Source organism: Phytophthora sojae (assembly GCF_000149755.1).
Source record: "Phytophthora sojae unplaced genomic scaffold PHYSOscaffold_2, whole genome shotgun sequence".
In the NCBI taxonomy this organism is placed as follows: Eukaryota; Oomycota; class Peronosporomycetes; order Peronosporales; family Peronosporaceae; genus Phytophthora; species Phytophthora sojae.
In genome coordinates this window covers 1,513,128-1,537,976 of record NW_009258116.1, presented here as the reverse complement: position 1 = coordinate 1,537,976, position 24,849 = coordinate 1,513,128, and the positions used below count along the sequence as shown (strand labels likewise).

Here is a 24,849-nt window from a genome sequence, read left to right as displayed (position 1 = left end):
CGACATGCGAGCGGGCAGCGACCCACGCACGCATCAACCCGCAGACACGCAGAAAGACGAGCAAGGCATTCCGGAGCAAGAAAGACAAAAGTAGTCGCCCACCGTGGGGCTCGAACCCACGACCACAAGATTAAGAGTCTTGCGCTCTACCGACTGAGCTAGACGGGCTTCATATCCACTACCACACCACAAAAATACAAAATCAAACACCACGCACACCACAACCAAACACACACACGCACGCTCGCGCCACACAACCACACGCCACACATGCCTCTCGCTATCCACCCATACCATCCACATACGAACACGCCGCATCCACAGACACGGATCACCGCATCGACTACCGCCAACAGCTTCAGCATCTGCCTCTGGTGCCCCCGCTACGTCCTCATCGCACCAGCGCCTCGTCCGCTGGTTGCTTCGTGCAGCCAAGGTCACGCGCCGCCAGACGCGCATCGCCCTTCGGCCGGCCGCAGTCGCAGGTGACGGGTCGCGAGTCGGGGCCCCAGCCGCCAAGCCCGACGGACATGATCGAGAGACCTTTCTCGAACTCAATGGACAAGCCAGCGACTCCGACATGCGAGCGGGCAGCGACCCACGCACGCATCAACCCGCAGACACGCAGAAAGACGAGCAAGGCATTCCGGAGCAAGAAAGACAAAAGTAGTCGCCCACCGTGGGGCTCGAACCCACGACCACAAGATTAAGAGTCTTGCGCTCTACCGACTGAGCTAGACGGGCTTCATATCCACTACCACACCACAAAAATACAAAATCAAACACCACGCACACCACAACCAAACACACACACGCACGCTCGCGCCACACAACCACACGCCACACATGCCTCTCGCTATCCACCCATACTATCCACATACGAACACGCCGCATCCACAGACACGGATCACCGCATCGACTACCGCCAACAGCTTCAGCATCTGCCTCTGGTGCCCCCGCTACGTCCTCATCGCACCAGCGCCTCGTCCGCTGGTTGCTTCGTGCAGCCAAGGTCACGCGCCGCCAGACGCGCATCGCCCTTCGGCCGGCCGCAGTCGCAGGTGACGGGTCGCGAGTCGGGGCCCCAGCCGCCAAGCCCGACGGACATGATCGAGAGACCTTTCTCGAACTCAATGGACAAGCCAGCGACTCCGACATGCGAGCGGGCAGCGACCCACGCACGCATCAACCCGCAGACACGCAGAAAGACGAGCAAGGCATTCCGGAGCAAGAAAGACAAAAGTAGTCGCCCACCGTGGGGCTCGAACCCACGACCACAAGATTAAGAGTCTTGCGCTCTACCGACTGAGCTAGACGGGCTTCATATCCACTACCACACCACAAAAATACAAAATCAAACACCACGCACACCACAACCAAACACACACACGCACGCTCGCGCCACACAACCACACGCCACACATGCCTCTCGCTATCCACCCATACCATCCACATACGAACACGCCGCATCCACAGACACGGATCACCGCATCCAGGTGACGGGTCGCGAGTCGGGGCCCCAGCCGCCAAGCCCGACGGACATGATCGAGAGACCTTTCTCGAACTCAATGGACAAGCCAGCGACTCCGACATGCGAGCGGGCAGCGACCCACGCACGCATCAACCCGCAGACACGCAGAAAGACGAGCAAGGCATTCCGGAGCAAGAAAGACAAAAGTAGTCGCCCACCGTGGGGCTCGAACCCACGACCACAAGATTAAGAGTCTTGCGCTCTACCGACTGAGCTAGACGGGCTTCATATCCACTACCACACCACAAAAATACAAAATCAAACACCACGCAAACCACAACCAAACACACACACGCACGCTCGCGCCACACAACCACACGCCACACATGCCTCTCGCTATCCACCCATACCATCCACATACGAACACGCCGCATCCACAGACACGGATCACCGCATCGACTACCGCCAACAGCTTCAGCATCTGCCTCTGGTGCCCCCGCTACGTCCTCATCGCACCAGCGCCTCGTCCGCTGGTTGCTTCGTGCAGCCAAGGTCACGCGCCGCCAGACGCGCATCGCCCTTCGGCCGGCCGCAGTCGCAGGTGACGGGTCGCGAGTCGGGGCCCCAGCCGCCAAGCCCGACGGACATGATCGAGAGACCTTTCTCGAACTCAATGGACAAGCCAGCGACTCCGACATGCGAGCGGGCAGCGACCCACGCACGCATCAACCCGCAGACACGCAGAAAGACGAGCAAGGCATTCCGGAGCAAGAAAGACAAAAGTAGTCGCCCACCGTGGGGCTCGAACCCACGACCACAAGATTAAGAGTCTTGCGCTCTACCGACTGAGCTAGACGGGCTTCATATCCACTACCACATCACAAAAATACAAAATCAAACACCACGCACACCACAACCAAACACACACACGCACGACAACCACACGCCACACATGCCTCTCGCTATCCACCCATACCATCCACATACGAACACGCCGCATCCACAGACACGGATCACCGCATCGACTACCGCCAACAGCTTCAGCATCTGCCTCTGGTGCCCCCGCTACGTCCTCATCGCACCAGCGCCTCGTCCGCTGGTTGCTTCGTGCAGCCAAGGTCACGCGCCGCCAGACGCGCATCGCCCTTCGGCCGGCCGCAGTCGCAGGTGACGGGTCGCGAGTCGGGGCCCCAGCCGCCAAGCCCGACGGACATGATCGAGAGACCTTTCTCGAACTCAATGGACAAGCCAGCGACTCCGACATGCGAGCGGGCAGCGACCCACGCACGCATCAACCCGCAGACACGCAGAAAGACGAGCAAGGCATTCCGGAGCAAGAAAGACAAAAGTAGTCGCCCACCGTGGGGCTCGAACCCACGACCACAAGATTAAGAGTCTTGCGCTCTACCGACTGAGCTAGACGGGCTTCATATCCACTACCACACCACAAAAATACAAAATCAAACACCACGCACACCACAACCAAACACACACACGCACGCTCGCGCCACACAACCACACGCCACACATGCCTCTCGCTATCCACCCATACCATCCACATACGAACACGCCGCATCCACAGACACGGATCACCGCATCGACTACCGCCAACAGCTTCAGCATCTGCCTCTGGTCCCCCGCTACGTCCTCATCGCACCAGCGCCTCGTCCGCTGGTTGCTTCGTGCAGCCAAGGTCACGCGCCGCCAGACGCGCATCGCCCTTCGGCCGGCCGCAGTCGCAGGTGACGGGTCGCGAGTCGGGGCCCCAGCCGCCAAGCCCGACGGACATGATCGAGAGACCTTTCTCGAACTCAATGGACAAGCCAGCGACTCCGACATGCGAGCGGGCAGCGACCCACGCACGCATCAACCCGCAGACACGCAGAAAGACGAGCAAGGCATTCCGGAGCAAGAAAGACAAAAGTAGTCGCCCACCGTGGGGCTCGAACCCACGACCACAAGATTAAGAGTCTTGCGCTCTACCGACTGAGCTAGACGGGCTTCATATCCACTACCACACCACAAAAATACAAAATCAAACACCACGCACACCACAACCAAACACACACACGCACGCTCGCGCCACACAACCACACGCCACACATGCCTCTCGCTATCCACCCATACCATCCACATACGAACACGCCGCATCCACAGACACGGATCACCGCATCGACTACCGCCAACAGCTTCAGCATCTGCCTCTGGTGCCCCCGCTACGTCCTCATCGCACCAGCGCCTCGTCCGCTGGTTGCTTCGTGCAGCCAAGGTCACGCGCCGCCAGACGCGCATCGCCCTTCGGCCGGCCGCAGTCGCAGGTGACGGGTCGCGAGTCGGGGCCCCAGCCGCCAAGCCCGACGGACATGATCGAGAGACCTTTCTCGAACTCAATGGACAAGCCAGCGACTCCGACATGCGAGCGGGCAGCGACCCACGCACGCATCAACCCGCAGACACGCAGAAAGACGAGCAAGGCATTCCGGAGCAAGAAAGACAAAAGTAGTCGCCCACCGTGGGGCTCGAACCCACGACCACAAGATTAAGAGTCTTGCGCTCTACCGACTAAGCTAGACGGGCTTCATATCCACTACCACACCACAAAAATACAAAATCAAACACCACGCACACCACAACCAAACACACACACGCACGCTCGCGCCACACAACCACACGCCACACATGCCTCTCGCTATCCACCCATACCATCCACATACGAACACGCCGCATCCACAGACACGGATCACCGCATCGACTACCGCCAACAGCTTCAGCATCTGCCTCTGGTGCCCCCGCTACGTCCTCATCGCACCAGCGCCTCGTCCGCTGGTTGCTTCGTGCAGCCAAGGTCACGCGCCGCCAGACGCGCATCGCCCTTCGGCCGGCCGCAGTCGCAGGTGACGGGTCGCGAGTCGGGGCCCCAGCCGCCAAGCCCGACGGACATGATCGAGAGACCTTTCTCGAACTCAATGGACAAGCCAGCGACTCCGACATGCGAGCGGGCAGCGACCCACGCACGCATCAACCCGCAGACACGCAGAAAGACGAGCAAGGCATTCCGGAGCAAGAAAGACAAAAGTAGTCGCCCACCGTGGGGCTCGAACCCACGACCACAAGATTAAGAGTCTTGCGCTCTACCGACTAAGCTAGACGGGCTTCATATCCACTACCACACCACAAAAATACAAAATCAAACACCACGCACACCACAACCAAACACACACACGCACGCTCGCGCCACACAACCACACGCCACACATGCCTCTCGCTATCCACCCATACCATCCACATACGAACACGCCGCATCCACAGACACGGATCACCGCATCGACTACCGCCAACAGCTTCAGCATCTGCCTCTGGTGCCCCCGCTACGTCCTCATCGCACCAGCGCCTCGTCCGCTGGTTGCTTCGTGCAGCCAAGGTCACGCGCCGCCAGACGCGCATCGCCCTTCGGCCGGCCGCAGTCGCAGGTGACGGGTCGCGAGTCGGGGCCCCAGCCGCCAAGCCCGACGGACATGATCGAGAGACCTTTCTCGAACTCAATGGACAAGCCAGCGACTCCGACATGCGAGCGGGCAGCGACCCACGCACGCATCAACCCGCAGACACGCAGAAAGACGAGCAAGGCATTCCGGAGCAAGAAAGACAAAAGTAGTCGCCCACCGTGGGGCTCGAACCCACGACCACAAGATTAAGAGTCTTGCGCTCTACCGACTGAGCTAGACGGGCTTCATATCCACTACCACACCACAAAAATACAAAATCAAACACCACGCACACCACAACCAAACACACACACGCACGCTCGCGCCACACAACCACACGCCACACATGCCTCTCGCTATGCACCCATACCATCCACATACGAACACGCCGCATCCACAGACACGGATCACCGCATCGACTACCGCCAACAGCTTCAGCATCTGCCTCTGGTGCCCCCGCTACGTCCTCATCGCACCAGCGCCTCGTCCGCTGGTTGCTTCGTGCAGCCAAGGTCACGCGCCGCCAGACGCGCATCGCCCTTCGGCCGGCCGCAGTCGCAGGTGACGGGTCGCGAGTCGGGGCCCCAGCCGCCAAGCCCGACGGACATGATCGAGAGACCTTTCTCGAACTCAATGGACAAGCCAGCGACTCCGACATGCGAGCGGGCAGCGACCCACGCACGCATCAACCCGCAGACACGCAGAAAGACGAGCAAGGCATTCCGGAGCAAGAAAGACAAAAGTAGTCGCCCACCGTGGGGCTCGAACCCACGACCACAAGATTAAGAGTCTTGCGCTCTACCGACTGAGCTAGACGGGCTTCATATCCACTACCACACCACAAAAATACAAAATCAAACACCACGCACACCACAACCAAACACACAGCGACTCCGACATGCGAGCGGGCAGCGACCCACGCACGCATCAACCCGCAGACACGCAGAAAGACGAGCAAGGCATTCCGGAGCAAGAAAGACAAAAGTAGTCGCCCACCGTGGGGCTCGAACCCACGACCACAAGATTAAGAGTCTTGCGCTCTACCGACTGAGCTAGACGGGCTTCATATCCACTACCACACCACAAAAATACAAAATCAAACACCACGCAAACCACAACCAAACACACACACGCACGCTCGCGCCACACAACCACACGCCACACATGCCTCTCGCTATCCACCCATACCATCCACATACGAACGCGCCGCATCCACAGACACGGATCACCGCATCGACCGCCAACAGCTTCAGCATCTGCCTCTGGTGCCCCCGCTACGTCCTCATCGCACCAGTGCCTCGTCCGCTGGTTGCTTCGTGCAGCCAAGGTCACGCGCCGCCAGACGCGCATCGCCCTTGGGCCGGCCGCAGTCGCAGGTGACGGGTCGCGAGTCGGGGCCCCAGCCGCCAAGCCCGACGGACATGATCGAGAGACCTTTCTCGAACTCAATGGACAAGCCAGCGACTCCGACATGCGAGCGGGCAGCGACCCACGCACGCATCAACCCGCAGACACGCAGAAAGACGAGCAAGGCATTCCGGAGCAAGAAAGACAAAAGTAGTCGCCCACCGTGGGGCTCGAACCCACGACCACAAGATTAAGAGTCTTGCGCTCTACCGACTGAGCTAGACGGGCTTCATATCCACTACCACACCACAAAAATACAAAATCAAACACCACGCAAACCACAACCAAACACACACACGCACGCTCGCGCCACACAACCACACGCCACACATGCCTCTCGCTATCCACCCATACCATCCACATACGAACGCGCCGCATCCACAGACACGGATCACCGCATCGACCGCCAACAGCTTCAGCATCTGCCTCTGGTGCCCCCGCTACGTCCTCATCGCACCAGCGCCTCGTCCGCTGGTTGCTTCGTGCAGCCAAGGTCACGCGCCGCCAGACGCGCATCGCCCTTGGGCCGGCCGCAGTCGCAGGTGACGGGTCGCGAGTCGGGGCCCCAGCCGCCAAGCCCGACGGACATGATCGAGAGACCTTTCTCGAACTCAATGGACAAGCCAGCGACTCCGACATGCGAGCGGGCAGCGACCCACGCACGCATCAACCCGCAGACACGCAGAAAGACGAGCAAGGCATTCCGGAGCAAGAAAGACAAAAGTAGTCGCCCACCGTGGGGCTCGAACCCACGACCACAAGATTAAGAGTCTTGCGCTCTACCGACTGAGCTAGACGGGCTTCATATCCACTACCACACCACAAAAATACAAAATCAAACACCACGCACACCACAACCAAACACACACACGCACGCTCGCGCCACACAACCACACGCCACACATGCCTCTCGCTATCCACCCATACCATCCACATACGAACACGCCGCATCCACAGGCGTGGATCACCGCATCGACTACCGCCAACAGCTTCAGCATCTGCCTCTGGTGCCCCCGCTACGTCCTCATCGCACCAGCGCCTCGTCCGCTGGTTGCTTCGTGCAGCCAAGGTCACGCGCCGCCAGACGCGCATCGCCCTTCGGCCGGCCGCAGTCGCAGGTGACGGGTCGCGAGTCGGGGCCCCAGCCGCCAAGCCCGACGGACATGATCGAGAGACCTTTCTCGAACTCAATGGACAAGCCAGCGACTCCGACATGCGAGCGGGCAGCGACCCACGCACGCATCAACCCGCAGACACGCAGAAAGACGAGCAAGGCATTCCGGAGCAAGAAAGACAAAAGTAGTCGCCCACCGTGGGGCTCGAACCCACGACCACAAGATTAAGAGTCTTGCGCTCTACCGACTGAGCTAGACGGACTTCATATCCACTACCACACCACAAAAATACAAAATCAAACACCACGCACACCACAACCAAACACACACACGCACGCTCGCGCCACACAACCACACGCCACACATGCCTCTCGCTATCCACCCATACCATCCACATACGAACACGCCGCATCCACAGACACGGATCACCGCATCGACTACCGCCAACAGCTTCAGCATCTGCCTCTGGTGCCCCCGCTACGTCCTCATCGCACCAGCGCCTCGTCCGCTGGTTGCTTCGTGCAGCCAAGGTCACGCGCCGCCAGACGCGCATCGCCCTTCGGCCGGCCGCAGTCGCAGGTGACGGGTCGCGAGTCGGGGCCCCAGCCGCCAAGCCCGACGGACATGATCGAGAGACCTTTCTCGAACTCAATGGACAAGCCAGCGACTCCGACATGCGAGCGGGCAGCGACCCACGCACGCATCAACCCGCAGACACGCAGAAAGACGAGCAAGGCATTCCGGAGCAAGAAAGACAAAAGTAGTCGCCCACCGTGGGGCTCGAACCCACGACCACAAGATTAAGAGTCTTGCGCTCTACCGACTGAGCTAGACGGGCTTCATATCCACTACCACACCACAAAAATACAAAATCAAACACCACGCACACCACAACCAAACACACACACGCACGCTCGCGCCACACAACCACACGCCACACATGCCTCTCGCTATCCACCCATACCATCCACATACGAACACGCCGCATCCACAGACACGGATCACCGCATCGACTACCGCCAACAGCTTCAGCATCTGCCTCTGGTGCCCCCGCTACGTCCTCATCGCACCAGCGCCTCGTCCGCTGGTTGCTTCGTGCAGCCAAGGTCACGCGCCGCCAGACGCGCATCGCCCTTGGGCCGGCCGCAGTCGCAGGTGACGGGTCGCGAGTCGGGGCCCCAGCCGCCAAGCCCGACGGACATGATCGAGAGACCTTTCTCGAACTCAATGGACAAGCCAGCGACTCCGACATGCGAGCGGGCAGCGACCCACGCACGCATCAACCCGCAGACACGCAGAAAGACGAGCAAGGCATTCCGGAGCAAGAAAGACAAAAGTAGTCGCCCACCGTGGGGCTCGAACCCACGACCACAAGATTAAGAGTCTTGCGCTCTACCGACTGAGCTAGACGGGCTTCATATCCACTACCACACCACAAAAATACAAAATCAAACACCACGCAAACCACAACCAAACACACACACGCACGCTCGCGCCACACAACCACACGCCACACATGCCTCTCGCTATCCACCCATACCATCCACATACGAACGCGCCGCATCCACAGACACGGATCACCGCATCGACTACCGCCAACAGCTTCAGCATCTGCCTCTGGTGCCCCCGCTACGTCCTCATCGCACCAGCGCCTCGTCCGCTGGTTGCTTCGTGCAGCCAAGGTCACGCGCCGCCAGACGCGCATCGCCCTTGGGCCGGCCGCAGTCGCAGGTGACGGGTCGCGAGTCGGGGCCCCAGCCGCCAAGCCCGACGGACATGATCGAGAGACCTTTCTCGAACTCAATGGACAAGCCAGCGACTCCGACATGCGAGCGGGCAGCGACCCACGCACGCATCAACCCGCAGACACGCAGAAAGACGAGCAAGGCATTCCGGAGCAAGAAAGACAAAAGTAGTCGCCCACCGTGGGGCTCGAACCCACGACCACAAGATTAAGAGTCTTGCGCTCTACCGACTGAGCTAGACGGGCTTCATATCCACTACCACACCACAAAAATACAAAATCAAACACCACGCACACCACAACCAAACACACACACGCACGCTCGCGCCACACAACCACACGCCACACATGCCTCTCGCTATCCACCCATACCATCCACATACGAACACGCCGCATCCACAGACACGGATCACCGCATCGACTACCGCCAACAGCTTCAGCATCTGCCTCTGGTGCCCCCGCTACGTCCTCATCGCACCAGCGCCTCGTCCGCTGGTTGCTTCGTGCAGCCAAGGTCACGCGCCGCCAGACGCGCATCGCCCTTCGGCCGGCCGCAGTCGCAGGTGACGGGTCGCGAGTCGGGGCCCCAGCCGCCAAGCCCGACGGACATGATCGAGAGACCTCTCTCGAACTCAATGGACAAGCCAGCGACTCCGACATGCGAGCGGGCAGCGACCCACGCACGCATCAACCCACGCACGCATCAACCCGCAGACACGCAGAAAGACGAGCAAGGCATTCCGGAGCAAGAAAGACAAAAGTAGTCGCCCACCGTGGGGCTCGAACCCACGACCACAAGATTAAGAGTCTTGCGCTCTACCGACTGAGCTAGACGGGCTTCATATCCACTACCACACCACAAAAATACAAAATCAAACACCACGCACACCACAACCAAACACACACACGCACGCTCGCGCCACACAACCACACGCCACACATGCCTCTCGCTATCCACCCATACCATCCACATACGAACACGCCGCATCCACAGACACGGATCACCGCATCGACTACCGCCAACAGCTTCAGCATCTGCCTCTGGTGCCCCCGCTACGTCCTCATCGCACCAGCGCCTCGTCCGCTGGTTGCTTCGTGCAGCCAAGGTCACGCGCCGCCAGACGCGCATCGCCCTTCGGCCGGCCGCAGTCGCAGGTGACGGGTCGCGAGTCGGGGCCCCAGCCGCCAAGCCCGACGGACATGATCGAGAGACCTTTCTCGAACTCAATGGACAAGCCAGCGACTCCGACATGCGAGCGGGCAGCGACCCACGCACGCATCAACCCGCAGACACGCAGAAAGACGAGCAAGGCATTCCGGAGCAAGAAAGACAAAAGTAGTCGCCCACCGTGGGGCTCGAACCCACGACCACAAGATTAAGAGTCTTGCGCTCTACCGACTGAGCTAGACGGGCTTCATATCCACTACCACACCACAAAAATACAAAATCAAACACCACGCAAACCACAACCAAACACACACACGCACGCTCGCGCCACACAACCACACGCCACACATGCCTCTCGCTATCCACCCATACCATCCACATACGAACACGCCGCATCCACAGACACGGATCACCGCATCGACTACCGCCAACAGCTTCAGCATCTGCCTCTGGTCCCCCGCTACGTCCTCATCGCACCAGCGCCTCGTCCGCTGGTTGCTTCGTGCAGCCAAGGTCACGCGCCGCCAGACGCGCATCGCCCTTCGGCCGGCCGCAGTCGCAGGTGACGGGTCGCGAGTCGGGGCCCCAGCCGCCAAGCCCGACGGACATGATCGAGAGACCTTTCTCGAACTCAATGGACAAGCCAGCGACTCCGACATGCGAGCGGGCAGCGACCCACGCACGCATCAACCCGCAGACACGCAGAAAGACGAGCAAGGCATTCCGGAGCAAGAAAGACAAAAGCAGTCGCCCACCGTGGGGCTCGAACCCACGACCACAAGATTAAGAGTCTTGCGCTCTACCGACTGAGCTAGACGGGCTTCATATCCACTACCACATCACAAAAATACAAAATCAAACACCACGCAAACCACAACCAAACACACACACGCACGCTCGCGCCACACAACCACACGCCACACATGCCTCTCGCTATCCACCCATACCATCCACATACGAACACGCCGCATCCACAGACACGGATCACCGCATCGACCGCCAACAGCTTCAGCATCTGCCTCTGGTCCCCCGCTACGTCCTCATCGCACCAGCGCCTCGTCCGCTGGTTGCTTCGTGCAGCCAAGGTCACGCGCCGCCAGACGCGCATCGCCCTTCGGCCGGCCGCAGTCGCAGGTGACGGGTCGCGAGTCGGGGCCCCAGCCGCCAAGCCCGACGGACATGATCGAGAGACCTTTCTCGAACTCAATGGACAAGCCAGCGACTCCGACATGCGAGCGGGCAGCGACCCACGCACGCATCAACCCGCAGACACGCAGAAAGACGAGCAAGGCATTCCGGAGCAAGAAAGACAAAAGTAGTCGCCCACCGTGGGGCTCGAACCCACGACCACAAGATTAAGAGTCTTGCGCTCTACCGACTGAGCTAGACGGGCTTCATATCCACTACCACACCACAAAAATACAAAATCAAACACCACGCACACCACAACCAAACACACACACGCACGCTCGCGCCACACAACCACACGCCACACATGCCTCTCGCTATCCACCCATACCATCCACATACGAACACGCCGCATCCACAGACACGGATCACCGCATCGACTACCGCCAACAGCTTCAGCATCTGCCTCTGGTCCCCCGCTACGTCCTCATCGCACCAGCGCCTCGTCCGCTGGTTGCTTCGTGCAGCCAAGGTCACGCGCCGCCAGACGCGCATCGCCCTTCGGCCGGCCGCAGTCGCAGGTGACGGGTCGCGAGTCGGGGCCCCAGCCGCCAAGCCCGACGGACATGATCGAGAGACCTTTCTCGAACTCAATGGACAAGCCAGCGACTCCGACATGCGAGCGGGCAGCGACCCACGCACGCATCAACCCGCAGACACGCAGAAAGACGAGCAAGGCATTCCGGAGCAAGAAAGACAAAAGCAGTCGCCCACCGTGGGGCTCGAACCCACGACCACAAGATTAAGAGTCTTGCGCTCTACCGACTGAGCTAGACGGGCTTCATATCCACTACCACACCACAAAAATACAAAATCAAACACCACGCACACCACAACCAAACACACACACGCACGCTCGCGCCACACAACCACACGCCACACATGCCTCTCGCTATCCACCCATACCATCCACATACGAACACGCCGCATCCATAGACACGGATCACCGCATCGACTACCGCCAACAGCTTCAGCATCTGCCTCTGGTGCCCCCGCTACGTCCTCATCGCACCAGCGCCTCGTCCGCTGGTTGCTTCGTGCAGCCAAGGTCACGCGCCGCCAGACGCGCATCGCCCTTCGGCCGGCCGCAGTCGCAGGTGACGGGTCGCGAGTCGGGGCCCCAGCCGCCAAGCCCGACGGACATGATCGAGAGACCTCTCTCGAACTCAATGGACAAGCCAGCGACTCCGACATGCGAGCGGGCAGCGACCCACGCACGCATCAACCCACGCACGCATCAACCCGCAGACACGCAGAAAGACGAGCAAGGCATTCCGGAGCAAGAAAGACAAAAGTAGTCGCCCACCGTGGGGCTCGAACCCACGACCACAAGATTAAGAGTCTTGCGCTCTACCGACTGAGCTAGACGGGCTTCATATCCACTACCACACCACAAAAATACAAAATCAAACACCACGCAAACCACAACCAAACACACACACGCACGCTCGCGCCACACAACCACACGCCACACATGCCTCTCGCTATCCACCCATACCATCCACATACGAACACGCCGCATCCATAGACACGGATCACCGCATCGACTACCGCCAACAGCTTCAGCATCTGCCTCTGGTCCCCCGCTACGTCCTCATCGCACCAGCGCCTCGTCCGCTGGTTGCTTCGTGCAGCCAAGGTCACGCGCCGCCAGACGCGCATCGCCCTTCGGCCGGCCGCAGTCGCAGGTGACGGGTCGCGAGTCGGGGCCCCAGCCGCCAAGCCCGACGGACATGATCGAGAGACCTTTCTCGAACTCAATGGACAAGCCAGCGACTCCGACATGCGAGCGGGCAGCGACCCACGCACGCATCAACCCGCAGACACGCAGAAAGACGAGCAAGGCATTCCGGAGCAAGAAAGACAAAAGTAGTCGCCCACCGTGGGGCTCGAACCCACGACCACAAGATTAAGAGTCTTGCGCTCTACCGACTGAGCTAGACGGGCTTCATATCCACTACCACACCACAAAAATACAAAATCAACATACGCTTACTGGGTACCGGTGCCCACGAGACAAGATGACCATGGGTCGTGCGCTTGTAACGCAAAACCTCAGAGTGTCGGAGCATCAACACTGGTTGCGTTGATACAAATAATAACAATTGAGTAGTCTTTCCAGTGGTCGAACCAATATCTGCTACGGCGCCGTAGTACTGTACACGCCGTGGCACGAGCCACTGTTGACCATTGTGAAGTGTGGCTAGCACTCATCGATCACAAGCTGCGCCTCTTGTTGTCTTTGTGGCCTCGTTGTTCGTGTCATCTGGTGTGCGACTTCTCCATACATTCCACCATAATCCCCAGGGTGCTCTAGTTGAGGCACTTATGCCTCTTTGCCACAATCCGGAGTTTTGAGGCGCATTACTTTTCGCAATTTGAGGCACCACTAGGGTTTTCATACAAATCTAAGATAAATGGCCTCAACCAGATGCATATGCTTGGTGTGGTACACGTTAATTATTCATGCCACACGCTTGTTGGCATCCCGCTGCAGGCATGGCGACCGGCCTGCAGATTTTCTATGAATCACTTACTTCTTCCATGCATTGCACTAATGCACCTTGGCTGCACGAAGCAACCAGCGGACGAGGCGCTGGTGCGATGAGGACGTAGCGGGGGACCAGAGGCAGATGCTGAAGCTGTTGGCGGTCGATGCGGTGATCCGTGTCTGTGGATGCGGCGTGTTCGTATGTGGATGGTATGGGTGGATAGCGAGAGGCATGTGTGGCGTGTGGTTGTGTGGCGCGAGCGTGCGTGTGTGTGTTTGGTTGTGGTGTGCGTGGTGTTTGATTTTGTATTTTTGTGATGTGGTAGTGGATATGAAGCCCGTCTAGCTCAGTCGGTAGAGCGCAAGACTCTTAATCTTGTGGTCGTGGGTTCGAGCCCCACGGTGGGCGACTGCTTTTGTCTTTCTTGCTCCGGAATGCCTTGCTCGTCTTTCTGCGTGTCTGCGGGTTGATGCGTGCGTGGGTCGCTGCCCGCTCGCATGTCGGAGTCGCTGGCTTGTCCATTGAGTTCGAGAAAGGTCTCTCGATCATGTCCGTCGGGCTTGGCGGCTGGGGCCCCGACTCGCGACCCGTCACCTGCGACTGCGGCCGGCCGAAGGGCGATGCGCGTCTGGCGGCGCGTGACCTTGGCTGCACGAAGCAACCAGCGGACGAGGCGCTGGTGCGATGAGGACGTAGCGGGGGCACCAGAGGCAGATGCTGAAGCTGTTGGCGGTAGTCGATGCGGTGATCCGTGTCTGTGGATGCGGCGTGTTCGTATGTGGATGGTATGGGTGGATAGCGAGAGGCATGTGTGGCGTGTGGTTGTGTGGCGCGAGCGTGCGTGTGTGTGTTTGGTTGTGGTGTGCGTGGTGTTTGATTTTGTATTTTTGTGATGTGGTAGTGGATATGAAGCCCGTCTAGCTCAGTCGGTAGAGCGCAAGACTCTTAATCTTGTGGTCGTGGGTTCGAGCCCCACGGTGGGCGACTACTTTTGTCTTTCTTGCTCCGGAATGCCTTGCTCGTCTTTCTGCGTGTCTGCGGGTTGATGCGTGCGTGGGTCGCTGCCCGCTCGCATGTCGGAGTCGCTGGCTTGTCCATTGAGTTCGAGAAAGGTCTCTCGATCATGTCCGTCGGGCTTGGCGGCTGGGGCCCCGACTCGCGACCCGTCACCTGCGACTGCGGCCGGCCGAAGGGCGATGCGCGTCTGGCGGCGCGTGACCTTGGCTGCACGAAGCAACCAGCGGACGAGGCGCTGGTGCGATGAGGACGTAGCGGGGGCACCAGAGGCAGATGCTGAAGCTGTTGGCGGTAGTCGATGCGGTGATCCGTGTCTGTGGATGCGGCGTGTTCGTATGTGGATGGTATGGGTGGATAGCGAGAGGCATGTGTGGCGTGTGGTTGTGTGGCGCGAGCGTGCGTGTGTGTGTTTGGTTGTGGTGTGCGTGGTGTTTGATTTTGTATTTTTGTGATGTGGTAGTGGATATGAAGCCCGTCTAGCTCAGTCGGTAGAGCGCAAGACTCTTAATCTTGTGGTCGTGGGTTCGAGCCCCACGGTGGGCGACTACTTTTGTCTTTCTTGCTCCGGAATGCCTTGCTCGTCTTTCTGCGTGTCTGCGGGTTGATGCGTGCGTGGGTCGCTGCCCGCTCGCATGTCGGAGTCGCTGGCTTGTCCATTGAGTTCGAGAAAGGTCTCTCGATCATGTCCGTCGGGCTTGGCGGCTGGGGCCCCGACTCGCGACCCGTCACCTGCGACTGCGGCCGGCCGAAGGGCGATGCGCGTCTGGCGGCGCGTGACCTTGGCTGCACGAAGCAACCAGCGGACGAGGCGCTGGTGCGATGAGGACGTAGCGGGGGACCAGAGGCAGATGCTGAAGCTGTTGGCGGTCGATGCGGTGATCCGTGTCTGTGGATGCGGCGTGTTCGTATGTGGATGGTATGGGTGGATAGCGAGAGGCATGTGTGGCGTGTGGTTGTGTGGCGCGAGCGTGCGTGTGTGTGTTTGGTTGTGGTGTGCGTGGTGTTTGATTTTGTATTTTTGTGATGTGGTAGTGGATATGAAGCCCGTCTAGCTCAGTCGGTAGAGCGCAAGACTCTTAATCTTGTGGTCGTGGGTTCGAGCCCCACGGTGGGCGACTGCTTTTGTCTTTCTTGCTCCGGAATGCCTTGCTCGTCTTTCTGCGTGTCTGCGGGTTGATGCGTGCGTGGGTCGCTGCCCGCTCGCATGTCGGAGTCGCTGGCTTGTCCATTGAGTTCGAGAAAGGTCTCTCGATCATGTCCGTCGGGCTTGGCGGCTGGGGCCCCGACTCGCGACCCGTCACCTGCGACTGCGGCCGGCCGAAGGGCGATGCGCGTCTGGCGGCGCGTGACCTTGGCTGCACGAAGCAACCAGCGGACGAGGCGCTGGTGCGATGAGGACGTAGCGGGGGCACCAGAGGCAGATGCTGAAGCTGTTGGCGGTAGTCGATGCGGTGATCCGTGTCTGTGGATGCGGCGTGTTCGTATGTGGATGGTATGATAGCGAGAGGCATGTGTGGCGTGTGGTTGTGTGGCGCGAGCGTGCGTGTGTGTGTTTGGTTGTGGTGTGCGTGGTGTTTGATTTTGTATTTTTGTGATGTGGTAGTGGATATGAAGCCCGTCTAGCTCAGTCGGTAGAGCGCAAGACTCTTAATCTTGTGGTCGTGGGTTCGAGCCCCACGGTGGGCGACTACTTTTGTCTTTCTTGCTCCGGAATGCCTTGCTCGTCTTTCTGCGTGTCTGCGGGTTGATGCGTGCGTGGGTCGCTGCCCGCTCGCATGTCGGAGTCGCTGGCTTGTCCATTGAGTTCGAGAAAGGTCTCTCGATCATGTCCGTCGGGCTTGGCGGCTGGGGCCCCGACTCGCGACCCGTCACCTGCGACTGCGGCCGGCCGAAGGGCGATGCGCGTCTGGCGGCGCGTGACCTTGGCTGCACGAAGCAACCAGCGGACGAGGCGCTGGTGCGATGAGGACGTAGCGGGGGCACCAGAGGCAGATGCTGAAGCTGTTGGCGGTAGTCGATGCGGTGATCCGTGTCTGTGGATGCGGCGTGTTCGTATGTAGATGGTATGGGTGGATAGCGAGAGGCATGTGTGGCGTGTGGTTGTGTGGCGCGAGCGTGCGTGTGTGTGTTTGGTTGTGGTGTGCGTGGTGTTTGATTTTGTATTTTTGTGGTGTGGTAGTGGATATGAAGCCCGTCTAGCTCAGTCGGTAGAGCGCAAGACTCTTAATCTTGTGGTCGTGGGTTCGAGCCCCACGGTGGGCGACTACTTTTGTCTTTCTTGCTCCGGAATGCCTTGCTCGTCTTTCTGCGTGTCTGCGGGTTGATGCGTGCGTGGGTCGCTGCCCGCTCGCATGTCGGAGTCGCTGGCTTGTCCATTGAGTTCGAGAAAGGTCTCTCGATCATGTCCGTCGGGCTTGGCGGCTGGGGCCCCGACTCGCGACCCGTCACCTGCGACTGCGGCCGGCCGAAGGGCGATGCGCGTCTGGCGGCGCGTGACCTTGGCTGCACGAAGCAACCAGCGGACGAGGCGCTGGTGCGATGAGGACGTAGCGGGGGACCAGAGGCAGATGCTGAAGCTGTTGGCGGTCGATGCGGTGATCCGTGTCTGTGGATGCGGCGTGTTCGTATGTGGATGGTATGGGTGGATAGCGAGAGGCATGTGTGGCGTGTGGTTGTGTGGCGCGAGCGTGCGTGTGTGTGTTTGGTTGTGGTTTGCGTGGTGTTTGATTTTGTATTTTTGTGGTGTGGTAGTGGATATGAAGCCCGTCTAGCTCAGTCGGTAGAGCGCAAGACTCTTAATCTTGTGGTCGTGGGTTCGAGCCCCACGGTGGGCGACTGCTTTTGTCTTTCTTGCTCCGGAATGCCTTGCTCGTCTTTCTGCGTGTCTGCGGGTTGATGCGTGCGTGGGTCGCTGCCCGCTCGCATGTCGGAGTCGCTGGCTTGTCCATTGAGTTCGAGAAAGGTCTCTCGATCATGTCCGTCGGGCTTGGCGGCTGGGGCCCCGACTCGCGACCCGTCACCTGCGACTGCGGCCGGCCGAAGGGCGATGCGCGTCTGGCGGCGCGTGACCTTGGCTGCACGAAGCAACCAGCGGACGAGGCGCTGGTGCGATGAGGACGTAGCGGGGGCACCAGAGGCAGATGCTGAAGCTGTTGGCGGTAGTCGATGCGGTGATCCGTGTCTGTGGATGCGGCGTGTTCGTATGTGGATGGTATGGGTGGATAGCGAGAGGCATGTGTGGCGTGTGGTTGTGTGGCGCGAGCGTGCGTGTGTGTGTTTGGTTGTGGTGTGCGTGGTGTTTGATTTTGTATTTTTGTGGTGTGGTAGTGGATATGAAGCCCGTCTAGCTCAGTCGGTAGAGCGCAAGACTCTTAATCTTGTGGTCGTGGGTTCGAGCCCCACGGTGGGCGACTACTTTTGTCTTTCTTGCTCCGGAATGCCTTGCTCGTCTTTCTGCGTGTCTGCGGGTTGATGCGTGCGTGGGTCGCTGCCCGCTCGCATGTCGGAGTCGCTGGCTTGTCCATTGAGTTCGAGAAAGGTCTCTCGATCATGTCCGTCGGGCTTGGCGGCTGGGGCCCCGACTCGCGACCCGTCACCTGCGACTGCGGCCGGCCGAAGGGCGATGCGCGTCTGGCGGCGCGTGACCTTGGCTGCACGAAGCAACCAGCGGACGAGGCGCTGGTGCGATGAGGACGTAGCGGGGGACCAGAGGCAGATGCTGAAGCTGTTGGCGGTCGATGCGGTGATCCGTGTCTGTGGATGCGGCGTGTTCGTATGTGGATGGTATGGGTGGATAGCGAGAGGCATGTGTGGCGTGTGGTTGTGTGGCGCGAGCGTGCGTGTGTGTGTTTGGTTGTGGTGTGCGTGGTGTTTGATTTTGTATTTTTGTGGTGTGGTAGTGGATATGAAGCCCGTCTAGCTCAGTCGGTAGAGCGCAAGACTCTTAATCTTGTGGTCGTGGGTTCGAGCCCCACGGTGGGCGACTACTTTTGTCTTTCTTGCTCCGGAATGCCTTGCTCGTCTTTCTGCGTGTCTGCGGGTTGATGCGTGCGTGGGTCGCTGCCCGCTCGCATGTCGGAGTCGCTGGCTTGTCCATTGAGTTCGAGAAAGGTCTCTCGATCATGTCCGTCGGGCTTGGCGGCTGGGGCCCCGACTCGCGACCCGTCACCTGCGACTGCGGCCGGCCGAAGGGCGATGCGCGTCTGGCGGCGCGTGACCTTGGCTGCACGAAGCAACCAGCGGACGAGGCGCTGGTGCGATGAGGACGTAGCGGGGGACCAGAGGCAGATGCTGAAGCTGTTGGCGGTAGTCGATGCGGTGATCCGTGTCTGTGGATGCGGCGTGTTCGTATGTGGATGGTATGGGTGGATAGCGAGAGGCATGTGTGGCGTGTGGTTGTGTGGCGCGAGCGTGCGTGTGTGTGTTTGGTTGTGGTGTGCGTGGTGTTTGATTTTGTATTTTTGTGGTGTGGTAGTGGATATGAAGCCCGTCTAGCTCAGTCGGTAGAGCGCAAGACTCTTAATCTTGTGGTCGTGGGTTCGAGCCCCACGGTGGGCGACTACTTTTGTCTTTCTTGCTCCGGAATGCCTTGCTCGTCTTTCTGCGTGTCTGCGGGTTGATGCGTGCGTGGGTCGCTGCCCGCTCGCATGTCGGAGTCGCTGGCTTGTCCATTGAGTTCGAGAAAGGTCTCTCGATCATGTCCGTCGGGCTTGGCAGCTGGGGCCCCGACTCGCGACCCGTCACCTGCGACTGCGGCCGGCCGAAGGGCGATGCGCGTCTGGCGGCGCGTGACCTTGGCTGCACGAAGCAACCAGCGGACGAGGCGCTGGTGCGATGAGGACGTAGCGGGGCACCAGAGGCAGATGCTGAAGCTGTTGGCGGTAGTCGATGCGGTGATCCGTGTCTATGGATGCGGCGTGTTCGTATGTGGATGGTATGGGTGGATAGCGAGAGGCATGTGTGGCGTGTGGTTGTGTGGCGCGAGCGTGCGTGTGTGTGTTTGGTTGTGGTTTGCGTGGTGTTTGATTTTGTATTTTTGTGGTGTGGTAGTGGATATGAAGCCCGTCTAGCTCAGTCGGTAGAGCGCAAGACTCTTAATCTTGTGGTCGTGGGTTCGAGCCCCACGGTGGGCGACTACTTTTGTCTTTCTTGCTCCGGAATGCCTTGCTCGTCTTTCTGCGTGTCTGCGGGTTGATGCGTGCGTGGGTCGCTGCCCGCTCGCATGTCGGAGTCGCTGGCTTGTCCATTGAGTTCGAGAAAGGTCTCTCGATCATGTCCGTCGGGCTTGGCGGCTGGGGCCCCGACTCGCGACCCGTCACCTGCGACTGCGGCCGGCCGAAGGGCGATGCGCGTCTGGCGGCGCGTGACCTTGGCTGCACGAAGCAACCAGCGGACGAGGCGCTGGTGCGATGAGGACGTAGCGGGGGCACCAGAGGCAGATGCTGAAGCTGTTGGCGGTAGTCGATGCGGTGATCCGTGTCTGTGGATGCGGCGTGTTCGTATGTGGATGGTATGGGTGGATAGCGAGAGGCATGTGTGGCGTGTGGTTGTGTGGCGCGAGCGTGCGTGTGTGTGTTTGGTTGTGGTGTGCGTGGTGTTTGATTTTGTATTTGTGTGGTGTGGTAGTGGATATGAAGCCCGTCTAGCTCAGTCGGTAGAGCGCAAGACTCTTAATCTTGTGGTCGTGGGTTCGAGCCCCACGGTGGGCGACTACTTTTGTCTTTCTTGCTCCGGAATGCCTTGCTCGTCTTTCTGCGTGTCTGCGGGTTGATGCGTGCGTGGGTCGCTGCCCGCTCGCATGTCGGAGTCGCTGGCTTGTCCATTGAGTTCGAGAAAGGTCTCTCGATCATGTCCGTCGGGCTTGGCGGCTGGGGCCCCGACTCGCGACCCGTCACCTGCGACTGCGGCCGGCCGAAGGGCGATGCGCGTCTGGCGGCGCGTGACCTTGGCTGCACGAAGCAACCAGCGGACGAGGCGCTGGTGCGATGAGGACGTAGCGGGGGCACCAGAGGCAGATGCTGAAGCTGTTGGCGGTAGTCGATGCGGTGATCCGTGTCTGTGGATGCGGCGTGTTCGTATGTGGATGGTATGGGTGGATAGCGAGAGGCATGTGTGGCGTGTGGTTGTGTGGCGCGAGCGTGCGTGTGTGTGTTTGGTTGTGGTGTGCGTGGTGTTTGATTTTGTATTTTTGTGGTGTGGTAGTGGATATGAAGCCCGTCTAGCTCAGTCGGTAGAGCGCAAGACTCTTAATCTTGTGGTCGTGGGTTCGAGCCCCACGGTGGGCGACTACTTTTGTCTTTCTTGCTCCGGAATGCCTTGCTCGTCTTTCTGCGTGTCTGCGGGTTGATGCGTGCGTGGGTCGCTGCCCGCTCGCATGTCGGAGTCGCTGGCTTGTCCATTGAGTTCGAGAAAGGTCTCTCGATCATGTCCGTCGGGCTTGGCGGCTGGGGCCCCGACTCGCGACCCGTCACCTGCGACTGCGGCCGGCCGAAGGGCGATGCGCGTCTGGCGGCGCGTGACCTTGGCTGCACGAAGCAACCAGCGGACGAGGCGCTGGTGCGATGAGGACGTAGCGGGGGCACCAGAGGCAGATGCTGAAGCTGTTGGCGGTAGTCGATGCGGTGATCCGTGTCTGTGGATGCGGCGTGTTCGTATGTGGATGGTATGGGTGGATAGCGAGAGGCATGTGTGGCGTGTGGTTGTGTGGCGCGAGCGTGCGTGTGTGTGTTTGGTTGTGGTTTGCGTGGTGTTTGATTTTGTATTTTTGTGGTGTGGTAGTGGATATGAAGCCCGTCTAGCTCAGTCGGTAGAGCGCAAGACTCTTAATCTTGTGGTCGTGGGTTCGAGCCCCACGGTGGGCGACTACTTTTGTCTTTCTTGCTCCGGAATGCCTTGCTCGTCTTTCTGCGTGTCTGCGGGTTGATGCGTGCGTGGGTCGCTGCCCGCTCGCATGTCGGAGTCGCTGGCTTGTCCATTGAGTTCGAGAAAGGTCTCTCGATCATGTCCGTCGGGCTTGGCGGCTGGGGCCCCGACTCGCGACCCGTCACCTGCGACTGCGGCCGGCCGAAGGGCGATGCGCGTCTGGCGGCGCGTGACCTTGGCTGCACGAAGCAACCAGCGGACGAGGCGCTGGTGCGATGAGGACGTAGCGGGGGCACCAGAGGCAGATGCTGAAGCTGTTGGCGGTAGTCGATGCGGTGATCCGTGTCTGTGGATGCGGCGTGTTCGTATGTGGATGGTATGGGTGGATAGCGAGAGGCATGTGTGGCGTGTGGTTGTGTGGCGCGAGCGTGCGTGTGTGTGTTTGGTTGTGGTTTGCGTGGTGTTTGATTTTGTATTTTTGTGGTGTGGTAGTGGATATGAAGCCCGTCTAGCTCAGTCGGTAGAGCGCAAGACTCTTAATCTTGTGGTCGTGGGTTCGAGCCCCACGGTGGGCGACTACTTTTGTCTTTCTTGCTCCGGAATGCCTTGCTCGTCTTTCTGCGTGTCTGCGGGTTGATGCGTGCGTGGGTCGCTGCCCGCTCGCATGTCGGAGTCGCTGGCTTGTCCATTGAGTTCGAGAAAGGTCTCTCGATCATGTCCGTCGGGCTTGGCGGCTGGGGCCCCGACTCGCGACCCGTCACCTGCGACTGCGGCCGGCCGAAGGGCGATGCGCGTCTGGCGGCGCGTGACCTTGGCTGCACGAAGCAACCAGCGGACGAGGCGCTGGTGCGATGAGGACGTAGCGGGGGACCAGAGGCAGATGCTGAAGCTGTTGGCGGTCGATGCGGTGATCCGTGTCTGTGGATGCGGCGTGTTCGTATGTGGATGGTATGGGTGGATAGCGAGAGGCATGTGTGGCGTGTGGTTGTGTGGCGCGAGCGTGCGTGTGTGTGTTTGGTTGTGGTTTGCGTGGTGTTTGATTTTGTATTTTTGTGGTGTGGTAGTGGATATGAAGCCCGTCTAGCTCAGTCGGTAGAGCGCAAGACTCTTAATCTTGTGGTCGTGGGTTCGAGCCCCACGGTGGGCGACTACTTTTGTCTTTCTTGCTCCGGAATGCCTTGCTCGTCTTTCTGCGTGTCTGCGGGTTGATGCGTGCGTGGGTCGCTGCCCGCTCGCATGTCGGAGTCGCTGGCTTGTCCATTGAGTTCGAGAAAGGTCTCTCGATCATGTCCGTCGGGCTTGGCGGCTGGGGCCCCGACTCGCGACCCGTCACCTGCGACTGCGGCCGGCCGAAGGGCGATGCGCGTCTGGCGGCGCGTGACCTTGGCTGCACGAAGCAACCAGCGGACGAGGCGCTGGTGCGATGAGGACGTAGCGGGGGACCAGAGGCAGATGCTGAAGCTGTTGGCGGTAGTCGATGCGGTGATCCGTGTCTGTGGATGCGGCGTGTTCGTATGTGGATGGTATGGGTGGATAGCGAGAGGCATGTGTGGCGTGTGGTTGTGTGGCGCGAGCGTGCGTGTGTGTGTTTGGTTGTGGTTTGCGTGGTGTTTGATTTTGTATTTTTGTGGTGTGGTAGTGGATATGAAGCCCGTCTAGCTCAGTCGGTAGAGCGCAAGACTCTTAATCTTGTGGTCGTGGGTTCGAGCCCCACGGTGGGCGACTGCTTTTGTCTTTCTTGCTCCGGAATGCCTTGCTCGTCTTTCTGCGTGTCTGCGGGTTGATGCGTGCGTGGGTCGCTGCCCGCTCGCATGTCGGAGTCGCTGGCTTGTCCATTGAGTTCGAGAAAGGTCTCTCGATCATGTCCGTCGGGCTTGGCGGCTGGGGCCCCGACTCGCGACCCGTCACCTGCGACTGCGGCCGGCCGAAGGGCGATGCGCGTCTGGCGGCGCGTGACCTTGGCTGCACGAAGCAACCAGCGGACGAGGCGCTGGTGCGATGAGGACGTAGCGGGGGCACCAGAGGCAGATGCTGAAGCTGTTGGCGGTAGTCGATGCGGTGATCCGTGTCTGTGGATGCGGCGTGTTCGTATGTGGATGGTATGGGTGGATAGCGAGAGGCATGTGTGGCGTGTGGTTGTGTGGCGCGAGCGTGCGTGTGTGTGTTTGGTTGTGGTGTGCGTGGTGTTTGATTTTGTATTTTTGTGGTGTGGTAGTGGATATGAAGCCCGTCTAGCTCAGTCGGTAGAGCGCAAGACTCTTAATCTTGTGGTCGTGGGTTCGAGCCCCACGGTGGGCGACTGCTTTTGTCTTTCTTGCTCCGGAATGCCTTGCTCGTCTTTCTGCGTGTCTGCGGGTTGATGCGTGCGTGGGTCGCTGCCCGCTCGCATGTCGGAGTCGCTGGCTTGTCCATTGAGTTCGAGAAAGGTCTCTCGATCATGTCCGTCGGGCTTGGCGGCTGGGGCCCCGACTCGCGACCCGTCACCTGCGACTGCGGCCGGCCGAAGGGCGATGCGCGTCTGGCGGCGCGTGACCTTGGCTGCACGAAGCAACCAGCGGACGAGGCGCTGGTGCGATGAGGACGTAGCGGGGGCACCAGAGGCAGATGCTGAAGCTGTTGGCGGTAGTCGATGCGGTGATCCGTGTCTGTGGATGCGGCGTGTTCGTATGTGGATGGTATGGGTGGATAGCGAGAGGCATGTGTGGCGTGTGGTTGTGTGGCGCGAGCGTGCGTGTGTGTGTTTGGTTGTGGTTTGCGTGGTGTTTGATTTTGTATTTTTGTGATGTGGTAGTGGATATGAAGCCCGTCTAGCTCAGTCGGTAGAGCGCAAGACTCTTAATCTTGTGGTCGTGGGTTCGAGCCCCACGGTGGGCGACTGCTTTTGTCTTTCTTGCTCCGGAA

At 59.9% G+C, this 24,849-nt stretch overlaps 44 non-coding genes across 44 annotated transcripts; 19 read left to right on the top strand and 25 right to left on the bottom strand.

Annotated features, from left to right (window-relative positions):
* Positions 1 to 95: 95 nt before the first annotated feature.
* Positions 96 to 168, bottom strand: PHYSODRAFT_t384. The gene has a single exon. It is a non-coding gene; the product is annotated as a tRNA-Lys (tRNA).
* Positions 169 to 671: 503 nt separating this feature from the next.
* On the bottom strand, positions 672 to 744 carry PHYSODRAFT_t383. The gene has a single exon. It is a non-coding gene; the product is annotated as a tRNA-Lys (tRNA).
* Positions 745 to 1,247: 503 nt separating this feature from the next.
* On the bottom strand, positions 1,248 to 1,320 carry PHYSODRAFT_t382. The gene has a single exon. It is a non-coding gene; the product is annotated as a tRNA-Lys (tRNA).
* A 362-nt stretch (positions 1,321 to 1,682) lies between these two features.
* PHYSODRAFT_t381 lies at positions 1,683 to 1,755 on the bottom strand. The gene has a single exon. It is a non-coding gene; the product is annotated as a tRNA-Lys (tRNA).
* A 503-nt stretch (positions 1,756 to 2,258) lies between these two features.
* On the bottom strand, positions 2,259 to 2,331 carry PHYSODRAFT_t380. Its single transcript has one exon. It is a non-coding gene; the product is annotated as a tRNA-Lys (tRNA).
* Positions 2,332 to 2,824: 493 nt separating this feature from the next.
* On the bottom strand, positions 2,825 to 2,897 carry PHYSODRAFT_t379. The gene has a single exon. It is a non-coding gene; the product is annotated as a tRNA-Lys (tRNA).
* A 502-nt stretch (positions 2,898 to 3,399) lies between these two features.
* PHYSODRAFT_t378 lies at positions 3,400 to 3,472 on the bottom strand. Its single transcript has one exon. It is a non-coding gene; the product is annotated as a tRNA-Lys (tRNA).
* Positions 3,473 to 3,975: 503 nt separating this feature from the next.
* Positions 3,976 to 4,048, bottom strand: PHYSODRAFT_t377. Its single transcript has one exon. It is a non-coding gene; the product is annotated as a tRNA-Lys (tRNA).
* A 503-nt stretch (positions 4,049 to 4,551) lies between these two features.
* PHYSODRAFT_t376 lies at positions 4,552 to 4,624 on the bottom strand. The gene has a single exon. It is a non-coding gene; the product is annotated as a tRNA-Lys (tRNA).
* A 503-nt stretch (positions 4,625 to 5,127) lies between these two features.
* PHYSODRAFT_t375 lies at positions 5,128 to 5,200 on the bottom strand. Its single transcript has one exon. It is a non-coding gene; the product is annotated as a tRNA-Lys (tRNA).
* Positions 5,201 to 5,703: 503 nt separating this feature from the next.
* Positions 5,704 to 5,776, bottom strand: PHYSODRAFT_t374. The gene has a single exon. It is a non-coding gene; the product is annotated as a tRNA-Lys (tRNA).
* Positions 5,777 to 5,945: 169 nt separating this feature from the next.
* Positions 5,946 to 6,018, bottom strand: PHYSODRAFT_t373. The gene has a single exon. It is a non-coding gene; the product is annotated as a tRNA-Lys (tRNA).
* A 500-nt stretch (positions 6,019 to 6,518) lies between these two features.
* Positions 6,519 to 6,591, bottom strand: PHYSODRAFT_t372. Its single transcript has one exon. It is a non-coding gene; the product is annotated as a tRNA-Lys (tRNA).
* A 500-nt stretch (positions 6,592 to 7,091) lies between these two features.
* Positions 7,092 to 7,164, bottom strand: PHYSODRAFT_t371. The gene has a single exon. It is a non-coding gene; the product is annotated as a tRNA-Lys (tRNA).
* Positions 7,165 to 7,667: 503 nt separating this feature from the next.
* PHYSODRAFT_t370 lies at positions 7,668 to 7,740 on the bottom strand. Its single transcript has one exon. It is a non-coding gene; the product is annotated as a tRNA-Lys (tRNA).
* Positions 7,741 to 8,243: 503 nt separating this feature from the next.
* On the bottom strand, positions 8,244 to 8,316 carry PHYSODRAFT_t369. Its single transcript has one exon. It is a non-coding gene; the product is annotated as a tRNA-Lys (tRNA).
* Positions 8,317 to 8,819: 503 nt separating this feature from the next.
* Positions 8,820 to 8,892, bottom strand: PHYSODRAFT_t368. The gene has a single exon. It is a non-coding gene; the product is annotated as a tRNA-Lys (tRNA).
* A 503-nt stretch (positions 8,893 to 9,395) lies between these two features.
* PHYSODRAFT_t367 lies at positions 9,396 to 9,468 on the bottom strand. Its single transcript has one exon. It is a non-coding gene; the product is annotated as a tRNA-Lys (tRNA).
* Positions 9,469 to 9,987: 519 nt separating this feature from the next.
* Positions 9,988 to 10,060, bottom strand: PHYSODRAFT_t366. Its single transcript has one exon. It is a non-coding gene; the product is annotated as a tRNA-Lys (tRNA).
* A 503-nt stretch (positions 10,061 to 10,563) lies between these two features.
* Positions 10,564 to 10,636, bottom strand: PHYSODRAFT_t365. Its single transcript has one exon. It is a non-coding gene; the product is annotated as a tRNA-Lys (tRNA).
* A 502-nt stretch (positions 10,637 to 11,138) lies between these two features.
* PHYSODRAFT_t364 lies at positions 11,139 to 11,211 on the bottom strand. The gene has a single exon. It is a non-coding gene; the product is annotated as a tRNA-Lys (tRNA).
* A 499-nt stretch (positions 11,212 to 11,710) lies between these two features.
* PHYSODRAFT_t363 lies at positions 11,711 to 11,783 on the bottom strand. Its single transcript has one exon. It is a non-coding gene; the product is annotated as a tRNA-Lys (tRNA).
* A 502-nt stretch (positions 11,784 to 12,285) lies between these two features.
* Positions 12,286 to 12,358, bottom strand: PHYSODRAFT_t362. Its single transcript has one exon. It is a non-coding gene; the product is annotated as a tRNA-Lys (tRNA).
* A 519-nt stretch (positions 12,359 to 12,877) lies between these two features.
* On the bottom strand, positions 12,878 to 12,950 carry PHYSODRAFT_t361. The gene has a single exon. It is a non-coding gene; the product is annotated as a tRNA-Lys (tRNA).
* A 502-nt stretch (positions 12,951 to 13,452) lies between these two features.
* Positions 13,453 to 13,525, bottom strand: PHYSODRAFT_t360. Its single transcript has one exon. It is a non-coding gene; the product is annotated as a tRNA-Lys (tRNA).
* An 880-nt stretch (positions 13,526 to 14,405) lies between these two features.
* Positions 14,406 to 14,478, top strand: PHYSODRAFT_t548. The gene has a single exon. It is a non-coding gene; the product is annotated as a tRNA-Lys (tRNA).
* Positions 14,479 to 14,981: 503 nt separating this feature from the next.
* Positions 14,982 to 15,054, top strand: PHYSODRAFT_t549. Its single transcript has one exon. It is a non-coding gene; the product is annotated as a tRNA-Lys (tRNA).
* Positions 15,055 to 15,557: 503 nt separating this feature from the next.
* Positions 15,558 to 15,630, top strand: PHYSODRAFT_t550. Its single transcript has one exon. It is a non-coding gene; the product is annotated as a tRNA-Lys (tRNA).
* A 499-nt stretch (positions 15,631 to 16,129) lies between these two features.
* On the top strand, positions 16,130 to 16,202 carry PHYSODRAFT_t551. Its single transcript has one exon. It is a non-coding gene; the product is annotated as a tRNA-Lys (tRNA).
* Positions 16,203 to 16,700: 498 nt separating this feature from the next.
* PHYSODRAFT_t552 lies at positions 16,701 to 16,773 on the top strand. Its single transcript has one exon. It is a non-coding gene; the product is annotated as a tRNA-Lys (tRNA).
* Positions 16,774 to 17,276: 503 nt separating this feature from the next.
* Positions 17,277 to 17,349, top strand: PHYSODRAFT_t553. Its single transcript has one exon. It is a non-coding gene; the product is annotated as a tRNA-Lys (tRNA).
* Positions 17,350 to 17,848: 499 nt separating this feature from the next.
* PHYSODRAFT_t554 lies at positions 17,849 to 17,921 on the top strand. The gene has a single exon. It is a non-coding gene; the product is annotated as a tRNA-Lys (tRNA).
* Positions 17,922 to 18,424: 503 nt separating this feature from the next.
* PHYSODRAFT_t555 lies at positions 18,425 to 18,497 on the top strand. The gene has a single exon. It is a non-coding gene; the product is annotated as a tRNA-Lys (tRNA).
* A 499-nt stretch (positions 18,498 to 18,996) lies between these two features.
* PHYSODRAFT_t556 lies at positions 18,997 to 19,069 on the top strand. The gene has a single exon. It is a non-coding gene; the product is annotated as a tRNA-Lys (tRNA).
* A 502-nt stretch (positions 19,070 to 19,571) lies between these two features.
* Positions 19,572 to 19,644, top strand: PHYSODRAFT_t557. The gene has a single exon. It is a non-coding gene; the product is annotated as a tRNA-Lys (tRNA).
* A 502-nt stretch (positions 19,645 to 20,146) lies between these two features.
* PHYSODRAFT_t558 lies at positions 20,147 to 20,219 on the top strand. Its single transcript has one exon. It is a non-coding gene; the product is annotated as a tRNA-Lys (tRNA).
* Positions 20,220 to 20,722: 503 nt separating this feature from the next.
* PHYSODRAFT_t559 lies at positions 20,723 to 20,795 on the top strand. The gene has a single exon. It is a non-coding gene; the product is annotated as a tRNA-Lys (tRNA).
* Positions 20,796 to 21,298: 503 nt separating this feature from the next.
* PHYSODRAFT_t560 lies at positions 21,299 to 21,371 on the top strand. Its single transcript has one exon. It is a non-coding gene; the product is annotated as a tRNA-Lys (tRNA).
* Positions 21,372 to 21,874: 503 nt separating this feature from the next.
* On the top strand, positions 21,875 to 21,947 carry PHYSODRAFT_t561. Its single transcript has one exon. It is a non-coding gene; the product is annotated as a tRNA-Lys (tRNA).
* Positions 21,948 to 22,450: 503 nt separating this feature from the next.
* Positions 22,451 to 22,523, top strand: PHYSODRAFT_t562. Its single transcript has one exon. It is a non-coding gene; the product is annotated as a tRNA-Lys (tRNA).
* A 499-nt stretch (positions 22,524 to 23,022) lies between these two features.
* PHYSODRAFT_t563 lies at positions 23,023 to 23,095 on the top strand. Its single transcript has one exon. It is a non-coding gene; the product is annotated as a tRNA-Lys (tRNA).
* Positions 23,096 to 23,597: 502 nt separating this feature from the next.
* PHYSODRAFT_t564 lies at positions 23,598 to 23,670 on the top strand. The gene has a single exon. It is a non-coding gene; the product is annotated as a tRNA-Lys (tRNA).
* A 503-nt stretch (positions 23,671 to 24,173) lies between these two features.
* PHYSODRAFT_t565 lies at positions 24,174 to 24,246 on the top strand. The gene has a single exon. It is a non-coding gene; the product is annotated as a tRNA-Lys (tRNA).
* Positions 24,247 to 24,749: 503 nt separating this feature from the next.
* On the top strand, positions 24,750 to 24,822 carry PHYSODRAFT_t566. The gene has a single exon. It is a non-coding gene; the product is annotated as a tRNA-Lys (tRNA).
* The last annotated feature ends 27 nt before the right edge of the window (positions 24,823 to 24,849 follow it).